Source organism: Puma concolor, chromosome A1, assembly GCF_028749965.1.
Source record: "Puma concolor isolate L17-30 chromosome A1, mPumCon1.1.hap2, whole genome shotgun sequence".
Lineage (NCBI taxonomy): Eukaryota > Metazoa > Chordata > Mammalia > Carnivora > Felidae > Puma > Puma concolor.
In genome coordinates, this window is record NC_141667.1 from 175,083,537 (window position 1) to 175,093,536 (window position 10,000).

Sequence of the window (10,000 nt, forward strand, 5' to 3'; positions counted from 1 at the left end):
TTTTAAACGTATCTCAAGGAAAGGATAATATTTAATAAAAATGAATGATAATCTGGTTGATGAGAATAGTCAATGCTATGAATAAAAATCAGACATATAGTGACCTAGGAAAATTGAATGCCTTTTCCTCCCCTTCCCCACAAGCACAGCACAAAATCATCAGTGAAAGATCCCTCTCACCAAGTGTGTCCCCTCCTACTTCTCTCCCAAAGGGGCTTTGAAATTTTTGGCAAGTCTGTCGAACTATCTCTTGCAAACATGAGAGGCCCGGGATGTTTGTCTTCTTCTTCTTTTTAACGTTTATTCATTTTTGAGAGACAGAGAGAGACAGAGCACAAGCAGGGGAGGAGCAGAGAGAGGGAGACACAGATTCCAAAGCAGGCTCCAGGCTCTGAGCTGTCAGAACAGAGCCTGACGCGGGGCTTGAACTCATGAACTGCGAGATCATGACCTGAGCTGAAGTAGGACACTTAACCGACTAAGCGCCCCAGGTGCCCCAGGATGTTCGTCTTCTATGTAGTACAGAATACCTCACTTGAAGTTAGTTCTATTTTATGTTATTTTTAAAAAGATTTTACTTTTAAGTAATCTCTACACCCAACGTGGGGCTCAAATTCACAACCTTGAGATCAAGAGTTGCGTGCCCCATTGACTGTACCAGCCAGGCGCCCCGAAGTTTTTTTAATCATAAGAAGCGAGTAGATTGTAGCAGCTAATAAGCTTTAGGGCCTGACACACTCTCAATTCTGTCACTTACCTGTGTAACACTGGGAAATTACTTAATCTATTTGAACTCATTTCCTCTCAAGGTTGTTGAGAGGATTACATTAAATAACATGGACTTGGTCTCTCCTTGGACTCTAAGTGGTGAATAAGTCGTCAATGCTAGTTTCTTTTCAGATTTTTCCCAAAGAAGGTGAGGCAAACATCCAAAAACACATAAGCCAAAATGACCACACAGTTTATAAATTCAGTCCTCTTAAAATTACTTAATAACTCTAATCTTCCTCATGTCCCTGAATGTCAGGAATATGAAATAGCAGAAAGGGCACGAGACTGGGATCCAGGGGTCTGGCTTCCATCTGGGCTCTGCTGCTCTGTGACCACGTGATCTGCAGCAAATTATCTACCCCCAGAGGCTCTCAGTTCCTTTTCCATAAACTGAAGGGATTGTTTTAAGAGAATCTCTATGACTCCTTTTCAAATATAGGATTTTCAGATGTGACTAAGCAATATAATTGCCACTGTACTCAGTTCTAACAAATCAAGCATTCAGGATAAAACATCTCATATATCCTCCCTCCACTCGAGCATTTGGGGAAGGTGCCAGACCTATGGCAAAGTAGTTGCTGACATCATTTAACCAATCTCAGTGCTTTGGCAGAAGAACTCTTGCTGGCTACGTTACATTTAATATGACAAAAACAAATGTCTCCAAACAGGTAATTCGAATGTTACTCAGATTGGTAGGAAGACATGGCCTCTGATAAGTCACGTATAAAGTTCATCCCCCACCATAGTACTTTTATCAATTGGACTAAATTATCATATAAAGCCTTTCTTCACTAATCTCAATTATAATATCTACAACTTTACTATAGTGTGTAGAACAATCTGGGTATTAAATCCAAATCCTGCATGTATTGGACAAGAAAATTTCCTCCTCTTTCTGTATTCTCATTTAAAAGAATAACATCTGGGCGTCTGGGTGGCTCAGTGGGCTAAGGGTCTGACTCATGATTTCGGCTCAGGTCATGATCTCCCAGTTTGTGGGATCGAGCCCCGTGTCAGGCTCCACATTGCAGCATGAGCCTGCTTGGGATCCTCTCTCTCCCTCTCTTTCTTCCCCTTCCCTGTTTTGCTCTTTCTTCCTCTCTCAAAATAAATAAACTTTACAAAAAAAATAACACCTATATTTCATTGATACTAAGATGAATATATTTTTCAAGTTTTACGATCTTGAAATTGTACGTGTTAATAGTGTGTTTGAAAAACATTGTACCATAATGTGACTAGCCACACTTTTTCTTTCTTAGTTAAATTAATGGTGAGTCTTCAAAGCAATGGAATCTTAGATTCAGTTAAATACAGTAAAATCCTGCCAACCAAATACAGGAATTATTGTAAGGCTCTGATGAAATAAATGATCTTCAAAAAGTCTTGTCAATTATAAACAGGAACATGGACTGACCATTGTCTAAAGTTCTTAGTCTTTAATGTCTTTAGAAATCCAATATGAATTTACGATCTTATTACTAAAATGAATTCCCTATGCAAAGTAAGGACATGGGCTAACACAAGCTAAGATAAAACCATACTGGCTGTTATGATTCTCTCATTGACCAAAGCAATAAAAAACTGAAGTATATAGATTCTTTTTATCAATTTTCCCCAAACAGTATTTTATTCTCAGAGATAAGGCAAATAAAATATTTAATAAAGTCAGTTAAAATTCAAATCAGTATATGTATATAAAATAGATAAATATCTATCTATTTATAAAAACATAAGCGGCAAACTTAGCAAACCAGTGCGTATGTCTTCATCTAATAAGACACCTTTGCAAACGATAGACTTGCTCTAATGATTCTATCACATTTATAAGGATACTTTTCTATGCACTATTTAAAAAATAATGACTAAAAATTAAACTTTTTAAAAAAATTAAGGTTCCTTTGCAACTAATTTTTTTCTCATATTAAAGGATAATACATGCTTCTTATAGAGAATTTGGGAATTGCAGAAAAAGATAAATAAGAAAATTTAAGTCTCACACCTCTTAGATGATTACCATTGAGATGTGAATGTATTATTTAGTCTTTTACATAGTACTATATACATTAGTATAAACTTGGAATCAGGGTATTGGCATGTGTGTGCTTCCAAAACATCTTTGAGCGGTGGATTGGAACAATTTGAGCAAACGGAACATTGGATGCATACATGACTCTTTACACAGCGATTCCTGACTCTGGTTGCACCTCACAAATCACATGCAGAAATTCTAAAACAATGCAATGGCCAGACTCTCTCCTCAGAGATTCTAAATGAGTTTTTCTGTAACGGGATCTAAGCGTGAGGTTTTTTTTTTTTTTCTTTTTCTCATGTAATTCTACGGCATAGCCATGGATGAGAACTATGGTTTTCCACCAAGACAAATTTCAAATAGATTCAAAAGTTGACTGTAAAAAACCTGTGGAATTAGTGAATAAAAATATAACTGTATATGTAATCTTAGGGTACTAAAGGGAGAAATATCAAAGGAAAATATTCACATATTTAGCTACATAAGAATCTTTAAATTTCTGAATGCCAAAAAAAAAAAAAAAAAACCCACAAAACCACAAACAAAACCAAGGCAAGCAAATCGCAAAGTAGGAAAAATACAGGTAGAGCTATTAGAAAGTATAAAGGAAAAGATAAAGAATAGAAAAGGTTAGGTATAGGTAAATCACTCACGAAAAAAAGTCACGACATACATATATATATATATATATATATATATATATATATATATATATATATATATGGAGATAAAAAGTATTTCCTTTTTAAATGGCAAGCTGATCACTTCAGAATATATTCCTCTCTTCCTGACTCTTCCCCTGCCGCTCATAACTCAGGGGCTATATAGTAGCATTTACATTTATACCCTGAAGCTTTACCTCATTAAAAAAAAAATCAAACTCTAAGCAAATATATTAAAACTAAAATATGAATACATAAAGAGGAAAGTCACACTGACACATAAAGGTCTCATAAAATCAGATGCAAAGGAACATAGCACCACTTTATTACTGCCTGAGTCCAACTCTGCACAGGCTCAACTTGCAATAAAAGGAAGTCTTTTCAATCTTCTGTAGTGACTTTACCCTTATTAGAATGCATACTCATTATTTTCTCATTACTCCTCTACATAAAACATACCATTTTGCACCTTGGTTCCCACACCCCTTGTACTGTATTCATATTTTATCTCTAAGGATTGTAATATATCACTTCAAACACAATAACCCATTTAAGAATGGATTTTACAGGCAAAAAGGCACACCTTTCGTGATGTGATTGCAATCATCAGCCGCTCCAATCCTCAAGCACATATTACACGGCGCGCACACAAACGATGCAGAAGCACAGAAGAAGCTACTGCAGGCTGCACGAGCCAACGCAAGCCAACGTACTTCCTGGTTTCGGGAGGTAACCATAGGAACCCTTTGAAATGTTTTGTTTTATTAATTTGGCTCCTCTCTATTTTTCGCGAGTGCCAACACTTTCAAGATCATGCGGTTTAGACATGTCACAGCTGTTGAAACTCACAGCAGAAGCTTGAGCTGACAGTGGTGTATCCTCAAGAACCAGAAACACCAAAACAACATTATGATAAAGAGCAGAAGTATGAAAACGAAGAAGAAGACAAAGGGCAGGAAATATTGCCTTACCGATTTAAAGCAGAGCCCTGGGGGGAAACATCTGGTTCAGAGCAAACAGTGGTTCTTTCAGCACAGCAAGGGGGTCCTACTGGAGAGAGTGAGGAGTGGCCACAGGTGAGACCCGGAGACCCGGAGGCTGAAGAGCAGGCGGCGAAATGTTGTTCTCTGTAAGGGAATTTCACTATTTAAAGAGGTGAGAGATCTAGGACTTTGAAATCCAGATAGGAGCCATAATTTACGATTTTTTGCTACTGGGTTGAAAACCTGACCTATGACAGAAGCGCTTCCTCTCTTGAGTTCTCAGGTTAAGTGTACGAACCATTTTACACACTCTGAGGAACAAAGGTAGACTTTACAGGGGTTTAAAAGTATTGTTAGTTTGGAAATACTAAACTTGAACGAGTATCGAGTATCACTTATTTCTACAAAACCTGTTGTCCTTACAAGGGGAAAGAAAGAATCTTCCAGTTTACTAATTTGATGAGGAACTCCAGTCATAGCAATTGGTGTATCTGAGGAAAAAAGCCACTTTTCATTTCAAAAATTCACCCCCCCCCCCAGTAAACCTTTTACAAACACTCTTAACTTCTAGGTGAGTCTTTAACATTTATCTTCTGAAAGATCTGTAAGGCTCACAGGCTAGGCAAAAGATTTAAAAGTTTATTTTGTGTGGGTGTAAGTTGGAATGTAGTCGTGTGTAAATTAGATAGAATCTTGAACGTATTCCAATCACGCCTACTTTCTGTTCTAACCACATATGTACGATTATTTAAAGCAAACACTTTCATCTCCTGGACATTTAAATATTATCTCCATGAATGAACAGATTAGGAAGAATCTCAGGTTCACTGAAAGTTTTGCACACAACTTTCAGGACTGTAAATAAAGAGCACTGTACTGAGTAAGCATGAGTGCCACACATAATCTTTACAACAATCCCGAGTTAGTAATATTAAAACCCATCTCTCACATCTGGCCACTTCTCATTCTAGTCGGAGGACCCCTTCTCCGTGCTAAAGGAATCACTGTTAGTTCCAAAACCAGGTAACGAATGAGAGAATCATTGAAAAATGGCAGAGTCTGAATGTGAAATCAGTCTGTCGCGCCAAAACGTCCCTGCTCTTTCCAGTAGATCATAATACCTCCTAGACATAAAAGAATTCAGCACCTTATTTATACCTAACCAGCTATACTCCAAAGCATCTAGTGGCAATAAACCTGAAATATAAGTGACACTTAAGGCAAACATTCACAATAATAATACAACTGACTTTAAATGCACTTTTCAGAACAAACACGAGTCTTGTCTTTCCAAGACAACCTCAAGAAATGAATCTGAATATTTTCATTTCCAAACTGCCTGAAGTTTCTATCCTATGAGATACCTCAGATATTAAAAAATCTTATCAGACTGGGGTGGTAAAACTTCCAAAAATATATTGAATGATGATTCTACATAAGGAAATTTGTTAATACTATTCACTACGTTAATAGAAAAAAAGAAAAATGATATTATCATTTTTTTTTTTTTCGGAAGTAAGCTCCACACCCAGCATGGAGCCCAACTCAGGGCCTGAACTCACAACCCTGAAATCAAGACCCAAGCTGAGATCAAGAGTTGGATGCCCAACCGACCCAGGCACCCATGTATTATCATATTCCTAGATGAGGAAAGGATTAGATAACATGCAACATCCGTTTTTAAAAATTTTTTATTCTTTAAATTATGACACATAAAATTGTCTTTTTTTGGTGTACAGTTCTTTGAATTTTAATATGTGTATAGATTCAGTGAAGCCACAACCACACTCAGTATACAGAAAAGTTCCATTACCCTCAAAACGTCCTTGGTGTTACCCTTTTGTAGTCAAACCTTCCTCCCACTGGTAACTCTGGACAATGACTGATTATTTTTTCTATCACTACAGTTTTCTCAATTTGAAAATTTCACTTAAATGGAATCATACAATAAATGACCTTTTAAGATTGGCTTTTTTTTTTTTTTTTTTTTTAGTTTATTTATTTTGAGACAGAGAGAGAGAGAGAGAGAGAGAACAAACTAGGGAGAGGCAAAGAGAGAGGGAGAGAGAGAATCCCAAGCAGGCTCTGCACTGTCAGTGTGGAGCCCTGTGCCGGGCTGAAACTTACAAACAATGAGATCATGGACCTGAGCTGAAACCGAGAGTCAGACTCAACCAACTGAGCCACCCAGGTGCCCCAAGACTGGCTTTTTAAATTCATCATGTCTTTGAGACTCCTTGAAGTTGTGTGAACCAATAGTTTGTTTCTATTACTGACAGTATTTTTTGTATGGATATATTATATTCTGTCAATTTAGGACATTTGGATTTCCAGTTTTTCATGATTGTGTATAGAGGTGCTATAAACATTAGCATACAGACATTTGTGTGAATATACTTTTTTACTTCTCTAGGGTTAATAGACAGAAGTGGGGTTTCTGGGTCATATGGTAATTTATTTAACTTATAGGCAACTACAGGACTGTCTTCCAGAATGGCTATACCATTTTGCATTCCCACCAGCAATGTAGGAAAGTTCTAGTTGCTACACATCCTTGGCAAGACTTGGCATTTTCAGTATTTTTATTTTAGCCATTCTAATAGGTGCATAGTGGGTATCTCGCTATGATTCTAATTTACAGTTCCCTAATGGATTTTACTTCTGTTGAACACCTTTTCATGTGCCAATCTGTCATCTGTATATTCTCTTTGGTAAAGTGCCTGGTGAAGACTTTGGTCCATCTTTTTTTTTTTTTTTTTAAACTGGGTTATCTGCTCACTAAAGGGTTTTAAGAGTTCTCTATATATTCTTTATGTGGACTTCTTTATTGGGCATGTATTTCCCAAATATTTTCTCCTAGACTGTAGCTTGTCTATTCATCTTCTTAGCATTATCTTTTGTGAGCAAAAGTTTTAAATTCTAATGAAGTCAAATTTATCAATATTTTCTCCTTGGGTTTATGTTTATGTATTTTTTTAAATGTTTACTTATTTTTGGGAGACACAGACAGCATGAGCAGGGGAGAGGCAGAGACAGAAGAGAGGATCCAAAACAGGCTCTGTGCTGACAGCAGAAAGGGAAATGCAAGGTTTGAACTCACGAACCATGAGATCATGACCTGACCCAAAGTCGGACACTTAACTGACTGAGCCACCCAGGCATGCCGTGGGGTTTGTGCTTTTGGTGTCTAAGAACTCTTTGACTAAGCTTTCATCCTAAGTGTCCTGAAAGTTTTATGGTTTTATGCTTTACATTTAAATCTGATTTATTTTGAGTTAATTTTTGTGTAAGATGTGAGGTTTCAGTTGAGGTTCATTTATTTTGCAAATGGATGTCCAACAGTTCCAACGCTGTTTGCGGAAAAGACATTCACTTTTCCACTGAATTGGCTTTACATTTTCTCTCCCTTCTATTTTTCTGGAAGAGATTATGTAGAATTGGTGCTATTTCTTCTTTAAATGTTTCATAGAATTCACCAGTGAAACCATCTGGGCCTGGAGATTTTCATTTCTGAAGGCTTTGAAACAAGAATTCCTTAGTTGTTACAGGACTATTTGGGATATTTAGTTCATCTTGAGTGGGTTTTGGTAGTTTGGTGTTTGTGGCAGTATGCTATGGGCCCTATGCATCCCTGCATACCTTGCTGGTTATGCCAAGAATGCAAAGCTCTAACAACTCTTCATTTCGGCCCTTTCTCAGGACTGTGAGCAGAATGAAGTAACATTTTCCTCTCAACCCAGCACCAGTTATAAAAGAGATAAATTTCTCAACTTCGGTGTTTCTTGGGGGCTACATGAATCCCACTGCCATGGACTACATCTATTGCCACGATGGACTATATCTATTGCCTCCATGGATGTAGGAATTATGTGTAACCCATGCAAACCAACAGGAAGCTCGTGATATTTGCCAAGCTATGAGTAACAAAGTCCTTCATCTCTGACCTAGGAGTCTCATGTGCTCTGCAGCCTTTATGAGAGTAACAGGTTAAGAGTTAGCTTCTTAATAAAATCTCACACTCTTCGTAGTTCTTGACATACACTTTCCAGAGAGTTGATTATTTAACCTAAACTGTCCTATTTATGTAGATTTTTGCAGTATTTCCTATTGTCCTATTAATATTTGCCAAGTCTAATACCTCTTCTTTCATGACTGCTAATTCATATTACCCCTTTTCTTCCTTTGTCAATTTTACTAGAGGCTTATTAATTTTACTGATCTTTTCCAAGAACCAGTTTTGATTTCATTAATTTTCTCCATGGTTTTCTGTGATCAAGTTAATTGAAAGCTACTCTTTATTATTTTCTTTCTCCTGCTGCTTTGAGGTTATTATTTATTTATTTTTTGTTTTCTTAAGTTAAAAGTTTTGGATTATTGATTCAAGACTTCCCTTCTTTATAAGCATTGTTTTTTTGTTTCTTAAAGATTTTATTTTCAAGTAATCTGTGTACTCAACGTGGGGCTCAAACTTACAAGCCTGAGATCAAGAGTTGCATGCTCTACCAACTAAGTCAACCAGGCACCCCTCTGTATAATAGGTATTGAATGCTATAAATTTATTCCTAAGAAATATTTTAGCTTCCTCTCATGCATTTTGATATGCTGTATTTTCATTTTGTCAGTTCAAATTATTTTTACTAAGCCATGGTTAATTTGTTTGTTTTTCAAGTATTTGTAGATTTTCCAGTTATCTTTGTGTTACTGATTAGGCTCAGAGAGACTATTTGATAACTTCAATTTTTTTTTTTTTTTTAGATTTGTTATAATTTATGACCCAGGTTATAGTCTATCTTGATGAATGGTGCATGCATACCTGAAAAGACTATATTCTGCTGCTCTTGGGTTGAGTGTTCTACAAATGTCATGTAGCTCCCATTGACAGTGTTGTTCAGTTCTATATTCTATTCAGTTCTATATATGATGACTGAAAAAGGAGTGTTGAAGTCTCCAACTACAATTAAAGGTTTGTCTATTTCTCTTTTCAGTTCTGTTAGTTTTTGCTGTATGTAGTTTGAAGATCTGCTGTTTGGTGTATATATTTAAGACTGAGGTGTTCTTGATGAATCAACTCTTATCTTTTTATCCTTTGTTTATCCCTGGTAATTTTCATTACTCTGAAGTGTATCTTGACATTAATATAGTCATACTGTTTGCATGGGTATATCTTTCCTGTCATTTTAACTTACCTATATCACTATATTTAAGTGAATTTTTGTATACAGCATAGTTGGGATACAAAAAAAAAATATTCTGACAATCTCTCAATTGGTATATGTAGAACATTTACATTTAGTGTGATTATTGATAAGTCTGGATTTGGGTCTATCAGTTTGTTATTTGTTTTCTGCTTATTTTTCTGTTTTTAATTCCCATTTCCCTTTTCCTCTCTTCTTTTGGGTTATTTGAACACTATTTTAGCATTCCATTTAAACTTTCATATTTTAATTTTGCCAAAATATTTGGGTGTAGGGGTGGTGGTGGTGGTGGTGGTGGTGGTGTGTGTATTTTAGTTATTGCTCTAGGGATCACAATAATATGTACTTAACTTT

At 36.3% G+C, this 10,000-nt stretch overlaps 1 protein-coding gene across 2 annotated transcripts in view; it reads right to left on the bottom strand.

Moving 5' to 3' along the window:
• Window positions 1-3,754: 3,754 nt before the first annotated feature.
• Window positions 3,755-10,000, bottom strand: part of GPR180 (G protein-coupled receptor 180) — a 40,034-nt gene continuing 33,788 nt past the window's right edge. The window contains exon 10 of one of the 2 annotated variants that reach the window (XR_015252265.1): window positions 3,755-4,595. The gene's annotated coding sequence lies outside the window, so the exon portion shown is untranslated. Of the gene's footprint in view, window positions 4,612-10,000 lie in introns of both variants that reach the window. The other variant, XR_015252268.1, reaches the window with a different exon arrangement.